This window comes from Chlorocebus sabaeus, chromosome 7 (genome assembly GCF_047675955.1).
Source record: "Chlorocebus sabaeus isolate Y175 chromosome 7, mChlSab1.0.hap1, whole genome shotgun sequence".
Classification (NCBI taxonomy): domain Eukaryota; kingdom Metazoa; phylum Chordata; class Mammalia; order Primates; family Cercopithecidae; genus Chlorocebus; species Chlorocebus sabaeus.
The window spans coordinates 62,805,853-62,828,766 of NC_132910.1; the positions used below are offsets into that span (position 1 = coordinate 62,805,853).

Here is a 22,914-nt window from a genome sequence, read left to right on the forward strand (position 1 = left end):
ACATATGTTTTTTTTTTTTTTTTTTTTTTTTTGAGACGGAATCTCGCTCTGTCGCCCAGGCTGGAGTGCAGTGGCCCGATCTCAGCTCACTGCAAGCTCCCCCTCCCGAGTCTACGCCATTCTCCTGCCTCAGCCTCCCCAGTAGCTGGGACTACAGGCGCCCGCCACCTCGCCCAGCTAGTTTTTTGTATTTTTTTAAGTAGAGACGGGGTTTCACCGTGTTAGCCAGGCTAGTCTCGATCTTCTGACCTCGTGATCCGCCCGTCTCGGCCTCCCAAAGTGCTGGGATTACAGGCTTGAGCCATACATATGGTTTTTAAAATCTGCTAAATACTGAAATCATAAATTATAAGACAAGGAAGGAGTTCTTGAAAGATATTATATGAAAAGAAAGATGTCAATACAATTTTTTATGGACAGATTAGTAGACCAAAAATAATTAGTACTACAGAGTAATGTTGTTAAATAAAAAATAATGCAAGCACATACGTAATTTTAGATATTCTAGTAGCCACATTAAAATAAGTGAAAATAAACAGATGAGATTACTTTTAATAATATATTTTAACTCATTATATCCAAAATATTATAATTTTAATATTTAGTTCATATAAAATTATTTATATAAGTAGTTTGCATTATTTTTATACTAAATCTTTAAGATCCTTTGTAGAGTTTACATTACATTTCAATTTAGACTAGTCACATTTCAAGTACACAATTTATATATTACATACAACTGTTCAATATACATAATGTGGCTAGCACCCACTGTTTTGGTCAGCACAGTTATAGAGAAATTATATATATACAATATAATCAACAAACATGATATATGATAAATATATATAATATTTTATCCCCTGAATAGGAAGAATATATTTTCTTCTATGTATTTTTAATATTCACAAAATTTAACCATATATTTAGATATAAACAAGAGTTTAACATTTTTTTAAATTGGAAGTTTTACTGGTCACATTCTTTGGCCCAAGAAAAATAGGAAAAGTAAATGAAGAATGACCAAAATACTCATTCATTAGAGATTTAAAAATACTCTTGAATAATCCCTGTCTCAAAGAGAAAATCAAACTGAAATTCTGTACCTCTGGAAGGCAATGTAGAGAATATTTTTCGTCATATTTGACACACAGAAAACTGGTAAGATTTATTTAGGATAGATTTATTCCTTATTAAAGATGAAAAAGTAAGACTTAGAAAAATTTAATAAACTAGAAATGGAGTAAAATCAACCAAAATTGATTAGTAAAAGAAAACTAATACTTTTAAAATGAGTAAAATTCAAAACAAAACAAAAAAAAGGACAAATAAATGTAAAAATTAGGTTTTTGCAAGACATAAAATCTTAACAAGTTTCATCAATTAAAAAGAAAGCTGGCAATTAAAAAATAGCACAAGCTTAAGAAGAAAGTAAAATAATTTTTAGAACCGTATTGTAGCACTATGACAGGAAATATGAAATCTAGGTGAACTCAATGCTTTTCAGTAAACTATAGCATATGAAAACTAAGAAACAAGTTGAATAGGATAAATAACCACAAAAGAGATTGCAAAGGTGATAGAAGCTGTTTAATGTAACTGCTAAAAGCAGCCTCTCACATCAGAATACCTATGTTCAAATTTATTCTACCAAGTAATAAGTATTTGAGCATAAGCAAGTCACATAAGCTTTGTCTGCCTTGATTTTCCTGTTTGTAGAAAGCAGATGACAACATTTCTTAATTCATTAGGTGATTAAAAAGATCAAATGAATTAATAAATATAAAACTTTAAGTTCTCCTGACAGAAAATTTTGTGCAGCTATTTGCTATCATTACCATTGCCATTTAGTAGCAGGCTCTTTGAAGAAAAAAAAATCAATTATTTAAATATCACAGATCATAAAAATCACAGGATTGTTTTCTGTTATGATATTAGTACTCAAGTCTATTAGTAAAATGGTAAAGATAATAGTTCTTTATGAACTTATAGTAAAAGACCTAAAATTACATGTAATCCAACAGTGCCTCAAAAAAAAAAAAAAATTAGGACATCAAGCAGATTTATTCCAATAACCCCCAAGGAGGGTTCAAAAGCATTAATTTCAAAGAAAGAAGTCATATAATTGTGTCAATAATTACAGAAAAGGCATTTGATAAGATACAGACCCTATTCCTAATAAAACATAAGCAAAATAAGAATAGATGGAAATGACTATAAAACAATAAAATAATTTACCCTGAACCATACCACGTACAAATTGTGAAATACTAAATTCAGTTCTAGACAACCAGGGAAAGGAGAGGAGTGAGCACTGGAATAGAATATAATTATTTCTTCAGAGATAATAGAATTACACCTTCATAAAACAAGAGTCTAGTAAAAACCAATAAAATTACTAAAGTTTGCAAGTGACTTGATATCAGATAATTTTTAAAATATGCTCTATGCTAGCATTAAGCACATTTAAATGGAAATGAGAAGCTTCCATGTATAAAAGCAACCAATATAAAACAATTAGGGATCAGTTTAATGAAACGTATAGTACTTTTATGAATAATGTAGCGTTATATTTAAAGACATAAAATAATGCATAATAAAAAAGAAAAGATCTATCTTGTTATAAGAATATTTTGTATCCTCAAAATGTTAAATCTACCCTGAATTAGAGTAATTTCCATTAGAAGCTGTTGCAATTCCATTAGAACCTTTATAGATTTCTTCAAACTCTGTAAAATAATCTTCAAGTATATATGGAAAAATAAACGTCAAAAATCAAGAAAATGAGAAATAAGGAGATGTATGAGATCATGGCTCATTGAATTAATATATAATATAATTCTCTTAGTCATGAGTAAATCATACTGCCTACGTATAAAGCAATACTTCAGCAGAAGAGATTATAAAATGCAGTTAAATATACACACGAACAAATACAACAGTGCAATGAATGGTACAGCAAAGTGCTCTCTGGAAATAAATAAGTAGGACCTTCTAATTTACTCTATATGTTCAAATAAATTATAGCAATACTAAAACTTTACATGTAAAATTATAAAACAAGCATATGTTTAAAAATCTTAGTAGACAATATTACAAAATCTTGGGGCTGGGAATATTTTTTAACTGAACAAGACTTTATATATACAAGTGGATGGACGACTAGCTAGACTGAAATAAAGGTATGTAGATATTCCTTTCTAAAAAATGAAACCTAAAAAATGATAGCAGGACAAAGTCAACTGACAAACTAGAAATAAGAAAAATATTCACAATGTAAGAAAGTATTATATTTATATGATGACCTTTAACATGCATATAATAACAAAAAATAACTCCAGTGAAAAATAAGGACAGGATATGAAAAGTCACTGTCAAAGGGTAAGTTAAAATGTTTAATAAAGACACTTTAAAAAACCATCTGTTTGAGAAAAATTAAAAGATGAATATTGCTGATGAAAATGCAGGGATAAAATTACTCTCATACAATGCTGATGGTCAAGTTAATGCACTATGATTTATCTGTCAACAAAATGCTGAGATTAAATGTCTGTGGATAAGGGAACAGCAGAATAAACTGGAGTGCATTCATGCTAGAGAATACTATGAAAGAATTTAGGAATCTTTAAGATCTACACTTCTTTGCCAGTTCACCTGAACAGAGAGATACAGATCAACTACAAAAATATCCATTCAGTGATTAAAAACAAAAACAGTAACTTTAATGCCCTGTTATCCTGCTAAAATTTGTACATATGCTTAATTATTTTTTAAGGGTTCAAAGCCCTTGGCGAATTCTCCACTTCCTTACTATGCATGGGAAATTTCCTTCTCATCTATATGCAATGAATGATAGCACTTACCAACAGATACCAAGACAAATATCTTTTAAAATTACCAAAGAAAATCTATGTCGATTATATTTTTATGTGATTTTTATTTTGAGGAAGTAAACTTAACTTCCTTTATATATCCTATCTGGCATGTATATTTAAAGATGAGATAGCATCAGCTTCCATGGCCTAACAAAGTTCAGATAATTTTTGAATTCTTATATCTGCTTAATCCTTTGCTGCTTATACAATACAACTTTTAGAAAAAGCCTCTATCTAGCAGAGTGAAGGCTTGAGGACATTGGGTACTGTGGATAGGAGGGCACAGTAGGACCATGGAGGGGACAATGTCGAAGAAAACATACCAAAGTTTATTATTGCTTTTCTTAGAACTGTGGCATCCCAGGTAATTTAGATTCTTCTTTGTAATTTACTTGTTAGGCAAGGATCATTCATTACTGTTATTATCACACAATACAAGAAAGATATATTTTTAACCATAACACCAGCAATGAAAACACGTGTCTTAAAGATGTAAACATTTTGGGGGTAGAGAGTTAGACAAAAATAATTGGCTTTAAGTTTTCTAGCTGTTAATATGAAAAAAGCAATCTGCTCTACAGGTCTAACTCTAATTTTTCCTCCTTTCATCGCTGTGACATGCTGACAAAAGAAATCACATTTTCCACTTGAGTAATTTTTGCTTATATACATTTGCTCTTTGACACTTTGGGTAGAATAGAGCAGTTTAAGAATATTCAACTTGTAGTCTAAGAAAGCAAAAAGAGAGCTCAAATGAGAATGATTCTGAGTTGGTTAATTCCTGACATAGTTATCGGTTTAATCATGCATTCCTTTTTGTTTTGAGTAGGGAAGAGATGTTAATGATTTAGATGTATATTGGTTGTACTCATGGTTCGGAACCTGTCATATTGCTAACAATTCCGTTTTGGACATAAGTTCTGAGTCTCATTTTTCATTTGGAGTACAGAGATCATTTTCATTTCTGTTAACGTAGCTGGCTTTGTGATAGTATGTATGAAATTTTTAATTATTGTACTTTTTCACAGTTTTGTATAACTTTCATGTTCTTGTCCTAGAACCGTATTAAGAGCCTTATAGAAACGATGAACAGAAAGCTCTGAGGCACATGGCTTTGGTAGTAATTAAATGGCAGCACATTTCAAAGCTATGGATATTTAATGTCTCCAAAGTATCAGTTTCACATTTGGTTCAATACTGTGTGTGGGAATTAAATACAGAACAGTGTGTTATCACTGCTTAATCATGTAAATGGTATTCACATGTTAGGCCTCTGTTCTTAATTGAATTTTTGCTTCTTTATTTAGAAACTAAGATTTCTTGATAAGGTTAAACTGGTTTTAAACAGAAACATATTCTTAAGAAATTAATTTTCATATTTTCTTGCTGTTAGTTGTAAGTGAATGTCACAGTGTGTGGTGATGTGAGGGTGCTGCACGTTTTCTCTTCATTCCGAAGATACAGCACAAAACTGATGAGCAACGCAATGGAGATGGAATGCTGACACTGGAAGCATATCTCTGGCAATAATGTACTTTCATTTCTATTTTTGAACACTAAACGGTTTATAAACACCTGAAATTACTGCAAACTGGAAATTTAAAAAAATTTAACTACACTGACTTTTTAGTGTATCATTCCTGAGGCAATAACTTCAGATGTATCTCCTATATCTAAGTAACAGAAAACATTCAGATGCTTAAGTCTTTCAGGCAGCAATGGTTTTAGTTTAGTTGCATCTAATGGACATTTCTTATGACTTACTAAAAATGGCTACTGCAGAACGTGCTTTAAGGTATATGTTGAGAATATTTTTATTTTTGAAATTACTTATTTTGCTTCTTGATCAATGAATCCTTCATATTAAAGAGTTCTGGAGACATTATCAATTGGGCTTCTGAAGTTCTTTTAGGGTATATGAAATCCTAAGAAAGCAGTTAGTTCATTGCTAAATTAAACATGGTTATTTATATATTAATGACATGTATATAAAACATATGCTTTTAATTTCAGTTATTTATTTTTAATGGAAATAAAACATCTGAAATATTAGAAAACTTGGTGAAATAGGAGACTCCTGACTATTGCTTCTTCCACAGACACACTGAGTAAACACCTACACACAAATCAATTCTCTTCAAGAGAAAGGCAGAATCCAGTTGAAAGCCTTCTACACACTGGATGACTGAGAAAACAACCACATCAAACCGATTGGAAAAGCAGATACACTTGTGAATTAAACCCACCCTGAACACACTTGGGAAGGAAACTCCAATTTCCACTTTATCCTGAGGAGTGAGGGACTCCTAGCACACATACAATGTTCTACTTTCGCAGTCCTGGTGAAGGGCTTGGCTGTTAAATCACTGTGTTGGAGGAATGAAAGAGACAATCTTCAGAGGATCTCCCTCAAGCACAAAGAACAAAGTGGGGGTTTGAACCATGTGAGCACCCTTAGCTGTTATAGTCCCCTGAGATGAGCCCAGCTTTCACCTTCCCCACAGATGGGGTGTGATCACATGCTTTTCCAGTAGCTCCCTGTGGTTCTAGCCTCTAACAAGCCAGTATCTGGGAGCCTATATAGCAAGTAAGAATAAACCTCTTGGAGACTAAATGGGAGGATGATACTGCACTGCCCACACCTTCTTCCATTGCTTGCTCCAGTGACATCTCAGTTCTACAGTCTCCATGGTAAGAGGTTGGAGGCCACTGCCACCAACAATGGAGGGACAGCACACCCTCTCTCCCCTGCCCTGCCATGCCCTCTTCCCTGGTTTGCTCCCATGATAAATGACTGCAATCCCTCATTAGATGATGGCAGAAGGACTCCTATGTGCCTCAAAGGGAAAGTAGACGCTCCCTGAACCTTTTTGTCTGGCTTGCTTCAGCAATAGCTTCACACAGAAGGCTCCCCCTGCAAGGGATGCAAGGTGTGAAACTTCTGCTTGCTTGAACAGGACAGCAGACACTTTCTGCACCTTTTCCACCAACTAGCTCCAGTGATAATCCTAGCCCTGAAATATCTCCATGAAAAGACATTGGAGACCTGTGTCAGTAGCTATGGAAGTTATGGCACTTCCCACACCTTCTTCTCTGGCTTATTCTAGAAATAAACTCCTGCTATCTTTCACTGGAAGGAGGCGGGGGCACATCTTCATGTCTCTATGGGAATGCAGATACTCCCTGCATCTCCCTCCCTTGCTTGCTTTAGCAATAAGTCCAGGCCAGAAGTCTCCATCTATTAGGAGGGTATGAAACTTGTGCCTCCTTCAACAGCAGAGCGGGAACTTCATGCACTTTCTTCCCTGGTTTTCTCCTGAAATAATTCCAAATATACAGACTCTCTCTGAGAGTAACTTCTGCAGGCATTAAGTGCTCCAACTTTTCAGCCTTCATCCAAGGAACTGTCTCCTAAATCACTTAGCTCTTGGAGTTAACAGAGCTCTACATTATTGAGTTTTTTAGACCACAGAGGGAAAAAAAAATGTGACTTTTAAACCTTTAAATGGTCATCAGTATCTCCTGAGGTTCAAAGTGAGCAGTCTGATCAAAACTATAGGCATGTTCCTCAGTCCCTCTTCTTGGTGTAGAGCAAAATGAGTGGAAGATTAATTTTGGTTCTCAGCCTTTCTGCAAAGAAAGAAGGATAAAGCTAACATAAATCTAGCACCCCAACATTTCCTGCTCTATCCCAAAGGACTGGCTTCTATCCTACCTCTCTCAAGGCAATAACATGACTTGACACTTTTTAATTTCTTTGGGGCTACAAAGAACAATGGCAGCAGGTTGGACAAACACAAAGAGTTTAAAGGCACCTAGAATCATTGGCTGTGCTGACTGAGGAGAAACATATCCTACATAAGACCAGCCTAACAAAACTTAGAGAGCTTGTTCAGTCATAGAACATACTGAAATCAACACAGATAATCAAAGAAAGTGAAGAAACAGGGAAATATATTCCAAATAAAAGAATAAAATACATCTCCAGAAGCCAGTCCTAGTAAAGTGGAGATACAAGCGCTCTTGTGTCAGCTTGCGGTGAATGCTGCCTGGCCTAGGACTCATACTTCAGGGCAATGGGGTCCTTTCTGACCCAGGGCAGGTCCAGAAATGCCATCCGAGAGTCAAATTCTGGAATCAGGTACCCCGATAGCCTGCTTGGTGCTCTTCCCACCATAGCCATACTGGTACCTGAAACCAGCAAGTCTCAGAGGCTCACCCAAGGCTCGTGACATAGTACCTGGGTATTGCTCCTGGTCATTAAGGACCCAAGGGCTCTTCTGTTGGGAGATGATGAATGCTGCCAGAACTGGGCCCTTTCTTTCAAAGCAGTGGGTCCCCTTCTGGCCCAGAGCACGTCTATACATGTCATCTGGGAGCAAGATCCTGGAACTAGGGTCTCATGACTCTGATTGGTGCCTCTTTCCTGCTATGGCTGAATTGATACCCAAGATGTAAAACAGAGTCCTCCCCACTCTTCTCTCTTCTCAAGCATAAGGAAGGGGTATCTTTTGGAGCTGTCAACTGTGCAGCCTGGGGTTACAGGAGGGGTGATGCCAACCCTCCCTTAGCCGCCCCAGCTTGTGTCTCAGTATGTCATGTCCCCATACCAGTCCACTGTCCCTGGGCCTAGTTCAGCACTAGGATCTGCCTAACAGTTGCAGTTCTTGAGAATTCAAGTTTGGATCACTGGGATCAGCAAATCCCCTTCTGGTTAGGGCTGGTCTAAATGCTTTCTCCATGGGTAGGCATCAGCTGAGTTTGGTATGGTTTTCCTTTCTGCTCTAACAGGACAGCAGTGAGTTCAATGCCTTACATTTGCTGTGTTCTCCCTCCCCCAGTGCCCAGATATGCTGTCTGCACCCTGCCACTGCTGCCGAGGAGAGAAGAAGGGATGGTGTCAGTGATTTACTACTTCCTTTTCTTCCTCTTCAATGCCTCTTTCAGTGATATGAAGTTACCACCAGGTACTATGAGTGCTCACCTGGTTTTTGGTTCTTATGAAGGTGATTTTTCTGTGTAGATAGTTGTTAAATGGATGTCCTTGCAGGGAGGACGATTGGTTGAACCTTTTATTCTGCCATCTTGTTTCTCCAATTTGCACAGCGTTTTCAAATGCACACAGAACATTCTCCAAAATAGATCATATGTTAGGCCACAAAATAATTATTAACAAATTTAAGAGACTGAAATTATATTGAGTATCTTTTCTGATCACAATGGCTTAAAACTAGAAATAAATAACAGGAGGAATCTTGGAAAACTCACAAGTAAATGGAAATTAAATCGTATGTTCTTGAACAGGCCGGGTGCAGTGGCTCATACCTGTAATCCCAGCACTTTGGGAGGCCACGGCAGATGGATCACTTGAGGCCAGGAGTTCAGGACCAGCCTGGCCAAAATGGCGAAACCCGCTCTACTAAACATACAAAAAGAAAAAAAAAAAAAAACTTCAGCCTGTATGGTGGCACATATCTGTAATCCCAGCTACTTTGGTGGCTGAGTCATAAGAATCACTTGAACCCAGGAAGTGGAGGTTGCAGTGAGCTGAGACTGCACCACTGCCCTCCAGCCTAAACAGCAAGGTAACTGTGAAAAAAAAAATCTTGACATAAATGAAAATGGAAATAAAAATACCAAAACTTATGGTATCAGCAAAAGCAGTCTTGAGAGGGAGTTTATAGCAATAAATGCCTTCATCGAAAAAGAGAAAAAATCTCAAATATACAACCTAATGATACATCTCAAATAACTAGAAAAGAAAACTATAGTTTGTCCAAACTTCACAGAAGAAAGGAAATAGCAAATATCAGAGAAGAAATCTGCCAAATAGAGACAAGATGAACAATAAAAAAGATAAACCTAAAAGCTGGGTTTTTGAAAGGTAAACAAAATTGATAAATTTTATCTAGACAAAGATTATACTCACTGGTGAAAAGCTGAAAGCTTTTCCTTTAAGGTCAGGAACAAAATAAAGATTCCTATTCTGGCACCATCTATTCAACATAGTACTAGAATACCCGGCCAGAGCAATTAGGCAGGGGAAAGGAATAAAAGCCATGCAATCAGAAAGGAAGAAGTAAAACTATCTCTATTTGGTAATGACATACCTTATATATTAAAAACTGTTATTATTTTATAAAAAAGTTAAAACTCGCAAATTCAGTAAAGTTTCATTCTACAAAATAAGCACACAAAAAATCAGTAGCATTCTTATATACTAAAAACAAACTATCCAAAAAAAGAAATTAAGAAAAAAAATCTCATTTACAATTGCATCAAAATAAATAAATATATTAAATAAATAAAATTTTAGGAAGTAAATTTAACCAAAGAAGTGGGAGATTTGTGCACTGAAAACTGTAAATCATTGATGAAAAATTGAAGAGGACACCAATAAATGAAAAACTCTCGCATGTTCCTGGATTGGAAGAATTAATATAGTTAAAATGGCCATACTACCCAAAGTGATGTATATATTTAATTCAATTTCTATCAAAACTTCATATTATTTTCCACAGAAATAGAAAAGAAATCCTCAAATTTGCATGGAACCAAAAAAGAGGATAAAAATACTAAAATTTATATGGAACTAAAAAAATACCCCAAATAGCAAAAGAAATCTTAAGAGAAAAGAATAAAGCTAGAGGCATCCCACTTTCTGATTTCAAAGTATATTATAAAGCTGATTGTAATCAAAACAGCATGATACTGGTAGAAAATCAACCATTGCAAGAGAGTAGAAAGCCCAGAAATAACCCCACGTATTTACAATCCTTTTACTTTTGGAAAAGGTACCAAGAACACACAATGAGAAAAGGACAGTCTCTTCAATGAATGCTTCTGGGAAAACTGGATATCCTCATACAGAATGAAATTAGACCCTTATCTCATAGCATATATACAGGCTGCTCTCCATATCTATCTACTGCTTCTGCATCTGCAGATTCAACCAACCACAGATCAAAAATATTTGACAAAATTAACAATAAAAATAACAATAAAGCAATAAAAACAATATAAATAAAAAACAATACAGTATGGTATATTAACGATTGATATGGCATTTACTTTATATTAAGTATTATAAGTCATCTGGAGATGACTTAAATTATACAAGAAGATGTGCATAAGTTATATGCAAATACTATACCATTTTATATAGGTATATCTCATTTTATGGTGCTTTGCTTCATTACACTTTGTAGATATTATGAGTCTTTTTGTTTTGTGTTTGTTTTTTACAAATTGAAGATTTGTGGTGACCCTGTGTGGAGTAAGACTATCGGCACCATTTTTCCAACATTATGTGCTCATTTCCTGTCTCTGTGACATATTTTGTTAATTCTCACAATATTTCAAACAGTTTCATTATCTTTATATCTGTTATGATGATCTGTAATCAGTGATCTTCAATGTCACTATTGTAATTGTTTTGGTGCACCACAAACTACACCTAATAAGACAGCAAACTTAATCAATAAATGTTGTGTGTGTTTTGACTACTCCACTGCCTGGCCAGTCTATCATCCCTGTTCATCTCCTCAGCCCTGCTTATTCCCTGAGACACAACAATTGTGAAATTATATCAATTCATAAACCTACAAGTTGCTGCAACATGGATGGAAATGGAGGGCATTTTCTGAAGCAAACTAATACAGCGGCAGAAAACCACCTGTTCTCACTTATAAATGGGAGCTAAAAATTGAGTGCACATGACATGAAGAAAGGAACAATAGACCCCAGAGCCTACTTAAGGATGGAGGTTGGGAAGAGGATGAGGATTGAAAAACTACTTACCAAGTACTATGCTTACTACCTGGGTGATGAAATAATCTGTACACCAAACTCCCACAACATGCGATTTACTCATGTAACAAACCTGCACATGTACCCACTGAGCCTAAAATAAAAGTTGGAGATAAAAAAAAAAAAAAAAAAAAAAAACGACCTTACAATGGCCTCTAAGTATTCAAGTGAAAGGAAAAGTTGCACATCTCTCAATTTAAATCAAAAGCTAGAAATAAAATAAGCTTAGTGAGGAAGGCATGCCAAAAGCTGAGACAGGCTGAAAGCTAAGCCTCTTATACTAGACTTGTGAGTACAAGTTAGCCAAGTTGTGAGTACAAAGGAAACGTTCTTAAAGGAAATTAAAAGTGCTACTTCGGTGAACACAGGAATGATGAAGTGAAACAGCCTTATTGCTGATATTAAGAAAGTTTACTTACTGTGGGTAGATCAAACTAGCCACAACATTCCCTTAAATTAAAGTTGAATCCAGAGTGAGACCTTAACTTTCTTCAATTCTATGAAGGCTGAGAGGGGTGAGGAAGCTACAGAAGAAAAGTTGGAAACTAGCAGAGGTTGGTTCTTGGGATTTAAGGAAAGAAGCCATCTTCACAAATAAAACTGAAAGACCAAGCAGCAAGAGCTGATGTAGATGATGTAGCACATTATCCAGAAGATCCAGCTAAGATTATTGATGAAAGTAGTTACATTAAACAACAGATTTTGTGTTGGATTCAGCAGCACACATACTGAAACTGGAATGATACAGAAAAAATTAGCATAGCCCCTGCTAAGTGATGTCATGCAAATTCATAAAGTATTTCATATTTTTAGCTATAAAGATACTAGAGGCAAGCCTAGGAAAGACTCTTCTAGACATTTGTCTGGGTAGAAAATTCATGACCAGGATCTCAAAAGCAAAACAACAAAAACCAAGATAGTCAGATGGTACTTGATTAAACTAAGAAGCTTCTGCACAGCAAAAGAACCAATCAACAGAGTGAACAGACAGCCTACACAAAGGGAGAGGATGTTTGTAAACTATGCATCTGACAGGGAACTAGTATCCAGAATTTACAAGGAACTCAAACAACTCAACAACAAACAGATAACCCCATTAAAGAGTGGCCAGAAGATGCTAATATATATTTTTCAAAAGCAGCATAATTTTTATACATTTGTTGGTTATTTGTATAAAAATCTATTGAAAAATAGAAAATTTTCAAATTTTTATTTTCAATAGATATGCCTCACACTAGCAGCCAACAAGCATACAAAAATGCTAAACATTGTTATTCATCAGAGAAATTTAAATTAATGCCACAGTGGGATGTCATCTTACACCAGTTAGAATGGCTATTATTTGAAAAGACAAAAAGTAACAAATGTGGTTGAGGAGGCAGAGAAAAGGGAAGGCTTGTGCACTGTTGGTGAGAATATAAATTGGCATACCATCTATTTAAAACAGTATGGGGATTTATCAAAGAACTAAAAATGGAGCTGCCATTTGATCTAGCAATCACACTGTTGGGTATCTACCCAAAGGAAAAGGAATAATTATATCTATCAATAAGATTACTGCACTCATATGTTTATTGCAGCACTATTCATAACAGCCGAGATTGGGATTCAACCTAAGTGACCATCAGAGGAGGATTGGATAAAAACAATGTATATATACACAATAGAATAATATTCGACCATTAAAAATAATTAAAGCATGTATTTGAAGCAACATGGATGGAACTGGAAGCCATTATCTTAAGTGAAACAACTCAGAAGGAGAAAGAAAAAAAAATACTGTATGTTCTCACTTATAAGTGCAAACTAAATAATGTATACATGTGGACATAATGTATGGACTTAGAGACTCAGATAAGCCGGGGTGGGAAGAGGGGTGGATGATGGGAATTACCTAATGAGTACAATGTACATTATCTGGATAATGGATACACTAAACACCCACACTTCACAACTACACAATATAGCCATGTAACAAAATTGCACTTGTATCCCTTAAATTTATACAAAACCGGCCAGGCAAGGTGCACTTTGGGAGGCGGAGGTGAGTGTATCACCTGAGTTCAGGAGTTCAAGACCAGCCTGGCTAACATGGCAAAACCCTGTCTCTACTAAAAATACAAAAATTAGGTGGGCATGGTGGCACACGCCTGTAATCCCAGCTACTGAGGAGGCTGAGGCAGGAGAATCGCTTGAAGCCGGGAGGCGGAGGTTGCAGTGAGTCGCAATTGTGCCATTGCACTCCAGCCTGGGCAACATGAGCGAAACTCCATCTCAAAAAAAAAAAAAAAAAAAATATACAAAACAAACAAACAATTTTCAGTGGAGACAAAAAAAGGCTTCTATTAGAAGAAGATGCCACCTAGAATTTTCATAGGTAGAGAGAAGTCAATACTTGACTTCAAAGCTTCAAAAGACAAGTCAACTCTCTTTTAGGGGTTAATGAAGCTGATGTTTAGAAGTTGAAGCCAATGCTCATTTACTCAAAAATCCTAGAGCCCCTAAGAATTATGTGGTTTATTCTGACTCTGTTCTATAGATGAAACAATAAATCCTAAATGACAGTACATTAGTTCATAGCATCATTTACTGAATATTTTAAGCTTATGATTGAGATCTATTGCTAAGAAAAAAGATTTCTTTCAAAATATTAATGCTGCTTGACAATGTACCTAGTCACCTAAAGTACTGATGGAGATATACAAAGAGATGAACGTTGTTTTCATGCCTACTAACACAACATCTATCCTGTAGCCCATAGATAAAGGAGTAATTTTGACTTTCAGGTCTTCTTATTTAAGAAATGTATTTTGTAAACTATAGCTGCCATAGACAGTAATTACTCTGATGAATCTGACCTAAGTAAACTGAAAACCTCTGGAAAGGATTCACCATTCTAGATGTCATTAAGAAAATTCATGATTCATGACAGGAGTCCAAAACACCAACATTAACAAAAGTTTGGAAAAAGTTTATTCCAACTCTTATGGATTATTTTCAGAGGTTTAAGACTTCAGTGAAGTAAGTAACTGCAGATGTGGTAGAAATTAAAAGACAACTAGACTTAGAAGTGGAGACCAAAGTTGGTACTGAACTAAAATCTCATGATAAAACTTGAATGGATGAGGAGTTGTTTCCTATGGAAGAGCAAGAAGGTGGTTTCTTGAGATCAAATCTACTCCAGGTCAAGATGCTGTGAACATTGTTGAAATGACCACAAAGGATTTAAAATATTAGATAAATTTAGTTGATAAAGCAAACTGTAGGGTTTGAGAGGATTAACTCCAATTTGGAAAGAGGTTTTATTATGGGTAAAATGCAATCAAACAACATCACATGCTACAGAGAAATCCTTCTGCAAGGACAAGTCAATTAATGAGGTAAACTTCACTTTTGTTTCATTTCAAGAAATTGGCATAGCCATTCAAACCTTCATCAACCACTGCCCTCATCAGTCAGCAGCCATTAATATCAAAGGAAGACCCTCCACCAGCAAAACAATTATGACTTGCTGAAAGCTCAAATGATCATTAGCATTTTTATCAATAAAGAATTCTTAAATTTAGATTTGTTCTTTTTTTTGAGACGGAGTCTCGCTCCGTCGCCCAGGCTGGAGTGCAGTGGCGCGATCTCGGCTCACTGCAAGCTCTGCCTCCCGGGTTCACGCCATTCTCCTGCCCCAAGTAGCTGGGACTACAGGTGCCCGCCACCACGCCCTACTACTTTTTTCTATTTTTAATAGAAACGGGGTTTCACCGTGTTAGCCAGGATGGTCTCGATCTCCTGACCTCGTGATCTGCCCACCTTGGCCTCCCAAAGTGCTGGGATTACAGGCATGAGCCACCGTGGCGGCCTGTACTTTGCTTTTTTAAACCTAATTCTATTGTACACTTAATAGATTATGGTATAGTATAAATATAACTTTTATACACATTAGGAAACAAAAAAATTGTGTGACTTATTTGTGATATTTGCTTTACTGTGGTGGCCTGGATCTAATCCAGCAATATCTCTTGGGTATGCCCTTAAAAGGGATTTGACAGCTTGTGGATTTTGGTATGTTCAGAGAGTCCTAGAAAAAATCCAATGAATACCAATTCAATGAATTTAATCCCATGAGGGCTGCACAGGAGGAGGTGCCCATTGAATCTCCTTGTCTATTCTGCACACAGGTAATTGCTTCTGTTCATCTAAGACTAAAGGACAGATAGATTTTGTATAGCAATGTTTTCATTCTCTGGTGGAGAATTATGCACTTGTACTTTTAGGAACTTAAACTATGTAAGAGTTTTCATCTATGAAAATTTATATTCAACATAACAAGTAATAGGAATTCATGAGTAACGAGTAACTCAAATGATTAGGTTAAGGTGTATGTTCTTTAAATAATATGTTTATCCCTGAGAAAATGGCTGTGTTATCACTATTTGCACTTGGAAATCAATTGAATAAATATACTAGTTATAGTGATAATATATTGTAGGCAAATCTACCAAAACACATAATTTTTTTTAACACATAAAAAATTTTAATAGTACTAACAAGACATTTAAAGCTCATGTAATAATGCAATCTGAATGTCCAACCCAGTCCTCTCCTCTACAACTTGGGATTGACCTTGTCATCTTCTTCTGAATATTTCCAAATTATTTTATATTAACATGTCTTAAAATAACCTCATCAACTCTACTGACCTTCCCTTCAGGTCATCTAGAAGTAGAACTTTTTAATTATGTAAAGAACCAGCCGGGAGACCCCTTTATATTCAGGACAGATGAGGCAGCCATTTTTCTGGGAATAAATTATAATAGAACACAGATGTTCTGATTTTATTTGGTTTGGTTGGGATTGCTCCTCTGGTTGTTTCTTAGAAAGTTCCTGAAGTTTTAAAGGGTTTTTAAACTCTCTGCCTAGGAGTTTCAAACCACTGAATAATTAGTTGAGGCTTTTTTATTAAAGCCAAGAAACAGTTATTGAGCACTTGTAAATGCTACCAAAAAAGTGCTCACAGGACCAAAATGATTAAGAAAGTTGCTGCTTACAAGGAGTTCTTAGTCCATCCAAGCAACCTGATCTATAAGCAAGAAATTGCTTTAGTGTAGCTGTAAGATGCCATGGATGAGGATAAGAATGATTTCTGAATCAGATATCATGGATAATAAACAAATTCACCCTAATGAATATATTAAGTAGGTCCTAAATGGGTTATAATTTATTTAGACACCTATCAAGTAGATTTATCTAAAAATAGGTTATATATTATCCATTTAATTCTATATTTAGCATTTTTCAGTTTTCACTTTTATACTGAGTCAGTAATATTTAGTTAATACTACCTGGCCAGTTGCAAGATTTGGGATTTGAATTCAGAAATCCTTCAAAATCCTAGACTTCTATAAAATATTCTGACTGTCATTCTCAATATTTTCTTCAGCACATTATGGTGTAAGATAATAACTATATTATTACAATGCAAACCACATTTGATGGACAATAAATTTATTCTCTGTACTCATTCAAAAACTGAAAGAGTGACAAATAACTTCCTAGTTTAAGTGCCACTTTCATGAGTTTAAATAAGCACTTTATTGCCATTAAGGGTTTTGTGTACACATACACAAATGTGTGTTTATTCAAAAATTGTTTACATATCATATAGCACAGGTTTGGTAGTTCAGTAATTCAGGAAAAGGGGTACTACCATATTCTTTGTATTTATTTCAAGGGTTTAAAATTTTAAAAGTCACCTAACTCCAAGAATTTTTCCTTGGGGGTGATGATAACTCTTAAAATTGGAAAACCTGTTCCCTTTATTATAGGCATTAGGTTCATTGTGGCAAAATAAATAAATAAATAAATAAACTTATGATTAGAGCTGTCTCTGAAGAAGGTAATGACTCATTTAAGTTTTTAAAAATGCTATTAGACCATCCTGGCTAACACAGTGAAACTCCGTCTCCACTAAAAATACAAAAACAAAATTAGCTGGGAATGGTGGTGGGCGCCTGAGTCCCAGTTACTCAGGAGGCTGAGGCAGGAGAATGGCGTGAACCTGGGAGGCGGAGCTTGCAGTAAGCCGAGATCGCGCCACTGTACTCCAGCCTGGGCGACAGAGTGAGACTCTGTCTCAAAAAAAAAAAAAAAAAAAAAGGTATTAAATGAGTTAACAGTATAATCTGACTAGTCATTTAATAGTAAATGATAACAATTATGTTTTATTTATGGTTTCTTCTTTCTAAAACAAATAATACAAATAAAATATGGTTTATTGGCTTATAAATAAATATAGTGAACTTATCATATATAAACTCTATATGAGAACACGTTAATCTGTCTCTTTAAAATATTAGAATATTTTTATTTCTGGTGACGATAATTTGCAGATTTATTATAAGAATTAAATAAGATCAGTATAAAACACACAGTATACAGTCTGGGATATAATCTGTTAAAAATAGCTATTATGATGATTACAAAAACAATTTTAGTAAGAAATTACTATATCTACTTTTATAAAAATAAATATATTACTGAGTCTTTGAAACTTTACCTCTTCATTAAAATAATTTATGCAAACTAAAGAAAATTAGCATTTTATCGTGTAGCAACTGTATAATTATACAATTATATTTGATGAATCAAAAACTGTGAAAACAAGAATCTGTTATGCTGAAAATAGTTTTGTAAAGTTTGGTTAGACGTTAAAGATTAATAAAATAAATGTGAATATTTTATCCAAATATTTCTTTAGTCTATTATAAAGTGGGAAGAAATGAAGAAAACTTTAGGTACACAGATTCGTGTGACATTTACAGAAGAAACAGGGACAGGCCCTGACCACAAAGCCAGAAATAGACTACATGTTAAGTCTGTTGGAACTGAACAAATATTCCTTTTCCATTGCTCTCAAAACAAGGGAAGGTCCCCGTCAGAGAACTAACACTGTAGTACTGACCAGGTGGACCTTGTCCTCAACAAAACTTATTATAAAATCTTAGAGTCAGTGAGAGCTTATGTCTAAACAGTTATCTGATCTACCTAGGACACTAGATGGTCTTTACAAACAGCATTGAAATAAAATTATTGCAGAGTGTTTACATCACAAAAGACTAAACTTTTTAAATTGCTCCATTAATTATTTGTATTAAAAAGGAATAATCAAGAACCTATTTCAAATTTTTACTGAAAGCATTCTCTTATCAGTGTTAATAGACAGAGCCCTTTGCCAGAGACCACGAGGTTCAACAAGAGAGCGGATGGCACATTAAGCAGCCACCAGTTTGATCTCTCACTTCCAAACAAGAAACATGAATACTAGGGAGTGTACGTGACCTGTTAGGTATCACACAATTAATTACTGGCAGATCCAAGTCTAAATCTCAAATATATTTATTCCATGAACTCCAAGAATGCCCCAAAATATTTTCAGTTCTATGTATCACTGGGACCGCATTTGGGTTCAAAGTTTTGTGATGGTCTTCTTGGCTTTGTTTTATTTTTAAAATGAGTCAATGATAACTTTTTACAATGTAAAGTTAAAGATAAAATCAATTCCCCAGAAAAGGAAGAAATGAAATCATAAGCAGCAATTTCTTCCCAGCTCTATGCAGAAATTGATGATGCTCAGAGACAGATAATTACACCCAGTAGTTTAGTTTTCTGAGCCCAAATTTACTTGCTAGTAATCTGAAACCCTCTCTTTCCCTCTAATGGACCTGGAGAAATTTGCACACTGTGTCATTGTAATTATTACTATTTTAAAATTTATAAGTATCTAGCCTGTGCACATTATATAATGAGTCTTACTCCTAAATTTGTTAGAGGCCATAATTATATTATCATTTTGTTATTATCTTTGTTTAAGGATAGTGATTTTTATCAAATACATTAGCATACTGATGTCATTTATTTTGTTTTACTTATTACAAGTATGTGATCAAAGAGAAGAGAGAGTTGTCAAAATATACGTAAAAGCTAATGAAAAGTTGTGTTATTTTAATTTTTCTCATGAATGCTATTAACCATTTAGCAACAACTTCATCATGTATACCAGTGAATCTACCTAACTGAACTGACTTTTCAGGTCAGTAAATATGCTCTCTTAGAAAATGTTTATTTTAGGTTTTAGCTGTTCACCTGTTTCAATTAAATTTTTTATTGATGTGTAATATTTGCATGTATTTATGTGATATTGTGTTACATGCATAAAATGCATAATGACTAAGTCGGGGTACTTAAGGTATTCATTACCTTGAGCATTTATCATTTCCATATGTTAGGAGCATTTCAAGTCCTCTCTTCTAGCCATTTTGAGATATATAATACATTGTTTTTAACTATACTCACCCTATTCTGCTATTGTGCATAATAACTTATTCCGTCTATCTAATTGTACATTCGTTTCCATTAACCAACCTCTCTTGACTCCACAACCCTAACATTCCCAGACTGGTAACTATCATACTACTCTCTACCTCCCTGAGATAAACTTTTTTGTAGCTATTGTAAATGGGATTGCATTCTTGGACTGTCTTTTTCAGGTTGTTCACTATTGGTGTATGGAAACACTATTGATTTTCACATGCTGATTTTGCATCCAGCAAGTTTACTGAATTTGCTTATCAGATTTAAGTTTTTGGGGGCAATCCTTAAGGTTTTTAAATATTCGATCATATCATCTGCAAAGAAGGATAATTTGACTTCCAGTTCTTCAATTTGGATGCTTTTTATTTTTATTTTTCTTGCCTAATTGTGCTGGCTAGTACTTTAGTACTGTGTTGAATAAGAGTGATGAAAGTGGACTTTCTTGTCATATTCTAGTTCTTAGAGGAAAAGCTTTCATCTTATCCCCCTTCAGAATTATGTTAGCTGTGAGTTTGTCATACATGGCCTTTATTATGTTGAGGTATACTCCTCCTATGCCTAGTATGTTGAGAACTTTTTTTTTTTTTTTTTCTTTGAGACAGAGTCTTGCTCTGTAGCCCGGGCTGGACTGCAGTGGCCAGATCTCAGCTCACTGCAAGCTCCGCCTCCTGGGTTTACGCCATTCTCCTGCCTCAGCCTCCGGAGTAGCTGGGACTACAGGCGCCTGCCACCTCGCCTGGCTAGTTTTTTGTATTTTTATTAGAGACGGGGTTTCACCGTGTTAGCCAGGATGGTCTCGATCTCCTGACCTCGTGATCCGCCCGTCTCAGCCTCCCAAAGTGCTGGGATTACAGGCTTGAGCCACCGCGCCCAAGAACTTTTATCATGAAGAAATGCTGAATTTTATCAAATGCTTTTCTGCATCTATTGAGATGATCATATGGTTTTAGTAATTCATTTTGTTAATGTGATATATCATGTTTATTGATTTGTATATGTTAAAATATCTTTGTTTCCCTGGTATAAATCCCACTTGATCATGGTGTATTATATTTTTGATGTGCTGTGAAATTGATTCAGTTTTCTGCAGGTTTTCAAGTTTCTTAACATATAATTGTTCATAATAATCTCTGATGATCTTTTATATTCTTGTAGTGTCAATTCTTATGTTTCCTTTCTTATTTTTGATTTTGCTTGAGTCTTCTCTCTTATTTTCTTTGTTACTCTAGTCAGTGGTTTATTAATTGTGTTCATCTTTTCAATAAACTCACTTTTCATTTTGTCGATCCTTTGTATTATTGTTTTAGTCTCTATTTCATTTAATTCTGTTCTATATTATTTATTTTTCTACCATTTGGGGCTTGTTTTTTTTTGTTTTTCTAGTTCCTTCAGGTTCATTGTTAGATTGTTTATGTGAAATCTTTCTACTATTTTGATGTAGGAGCTTATTGCTATAAACGTCCTAGTTAGCACTGTATCCCATAGGTTTTGGTATGTTGTGATTCCATTTTCATTTGTTTCAATAATTTTTAAAATTTCCTTTTAAATTTCTTTATTGACATAACAGTCACTTAGGAGCATGTATTTGTCTAATTTCCATATATTTGTACAGTTTCCAAAGTTCCTCTTAATAATGATACTTTTATCCTATTGTTTTCTGAGAAGATACCTCATATGATTTCAGTTTTTAAGAATTTGTTGAGACTTGTTTTGTGGCCTAACATATCCTGGAGAATTTTCCTTTTGCTGATGAGAAGAATATATATTCTACAGCTATTTGATAAAATGTTCTATAAATGTCTGTTAGTTCCATCTGGTCTAAAGTCTCATTTAAATCCAGTGTTTGTTTGTTTTCTCTCTAGATTATCTGTTTAATGCCATAAGTTGAGTGTTGAAGTACCCAACTATGTTTGTATTCAAATTTATCTTTTCTTTTAGATCTAGTAATATTTGCTTTATATATTGGGGTTCTCCAGGGTTAGGTGCATATATATTTTGAATTATCATATACTCTTACTAAATTAATCCCTTTGTCATTATGCAATGACCTTCTTTATCCCTTCTTAATTTTTTTTTTTTTTTTTTTTGAGACAGAGTCTTACCCTGTCACCCATGTGCCAGTGCAGTGGCATGATCTTGGCTCACTGCAAGCTCCGCCTCCTGGGTTGACACCATTCTCCCGCCTCAGCCTCCCAAGTAGCTAGGACTACAGATGTACACCACCACACCCAGCTAATTTTGTTTTTGTATTTTTAGTAGAGATGGGGTTTCACAGTGTTAGCCAGGATGCTCTCGATCTCCTACCTTGTGATCTGCCTGCCTCGGCCTCCCAAAGTGCTGGAATTACAGGCATGAGACACTGCACCTGGCAGTCTCTTAATGTTTTTAACTTAAAGTATGTTTTATGTGGTATAAGTAAAGCTAGTCTTGCTCACTTTTGGTTACTGTTTGTATAAAATATCTTTTTCCATCCATTTACTTTCAGCCTGTATGTGTCTTCACAGATGAAATGAGTTTCCTGTAGGAAGCATATAGTTGGGTCATTTTTAAAAAATATCTATTCAGCCAGTCTCTATCTTTTAAGTGGAAAATTTAATCTGTTTACATTCAGGATTATTATTGATATGCAAAGACTTATTTCTGTCTTTTTATTACTTGATTTCTGGTTGTTTTCTATATCCTCTGTTCATTTTCTTCTCTCTTATCATTTATCATTGCAGTTTGTCCTTATTCTGTACTGAAAAACTTTGAGTTCTTTGTCTTCATCATTTATTTGTTCTACCAGTGTGTTTTATATGTTCATGTGTTTTATGATACTAGATATCCTTTTTTTCTGCTTCCAGGTATAGGACTTGCTTAAGCATTT

General features: G+C 34.8%; 1 non-coding gene across 1 annotated transcript; it reads left to right on the plus strand.

Annotated features, from left to right (window-relative positions):
• Positions 1-12,388: 12,388 nt before the first annotated feature.
• Positions 12,389-12,495, plus strand: LOC119623969 (U6 spliceosomal RNA). Its single transcript, XR_005240071.1, has one exon. It is a non-coding gene; the product is annotated as a U6 spliceosomal RNA (small nuclear RNA).
• Positions 12,496-22,914: the final 10,419 nt, after the last annotated feature.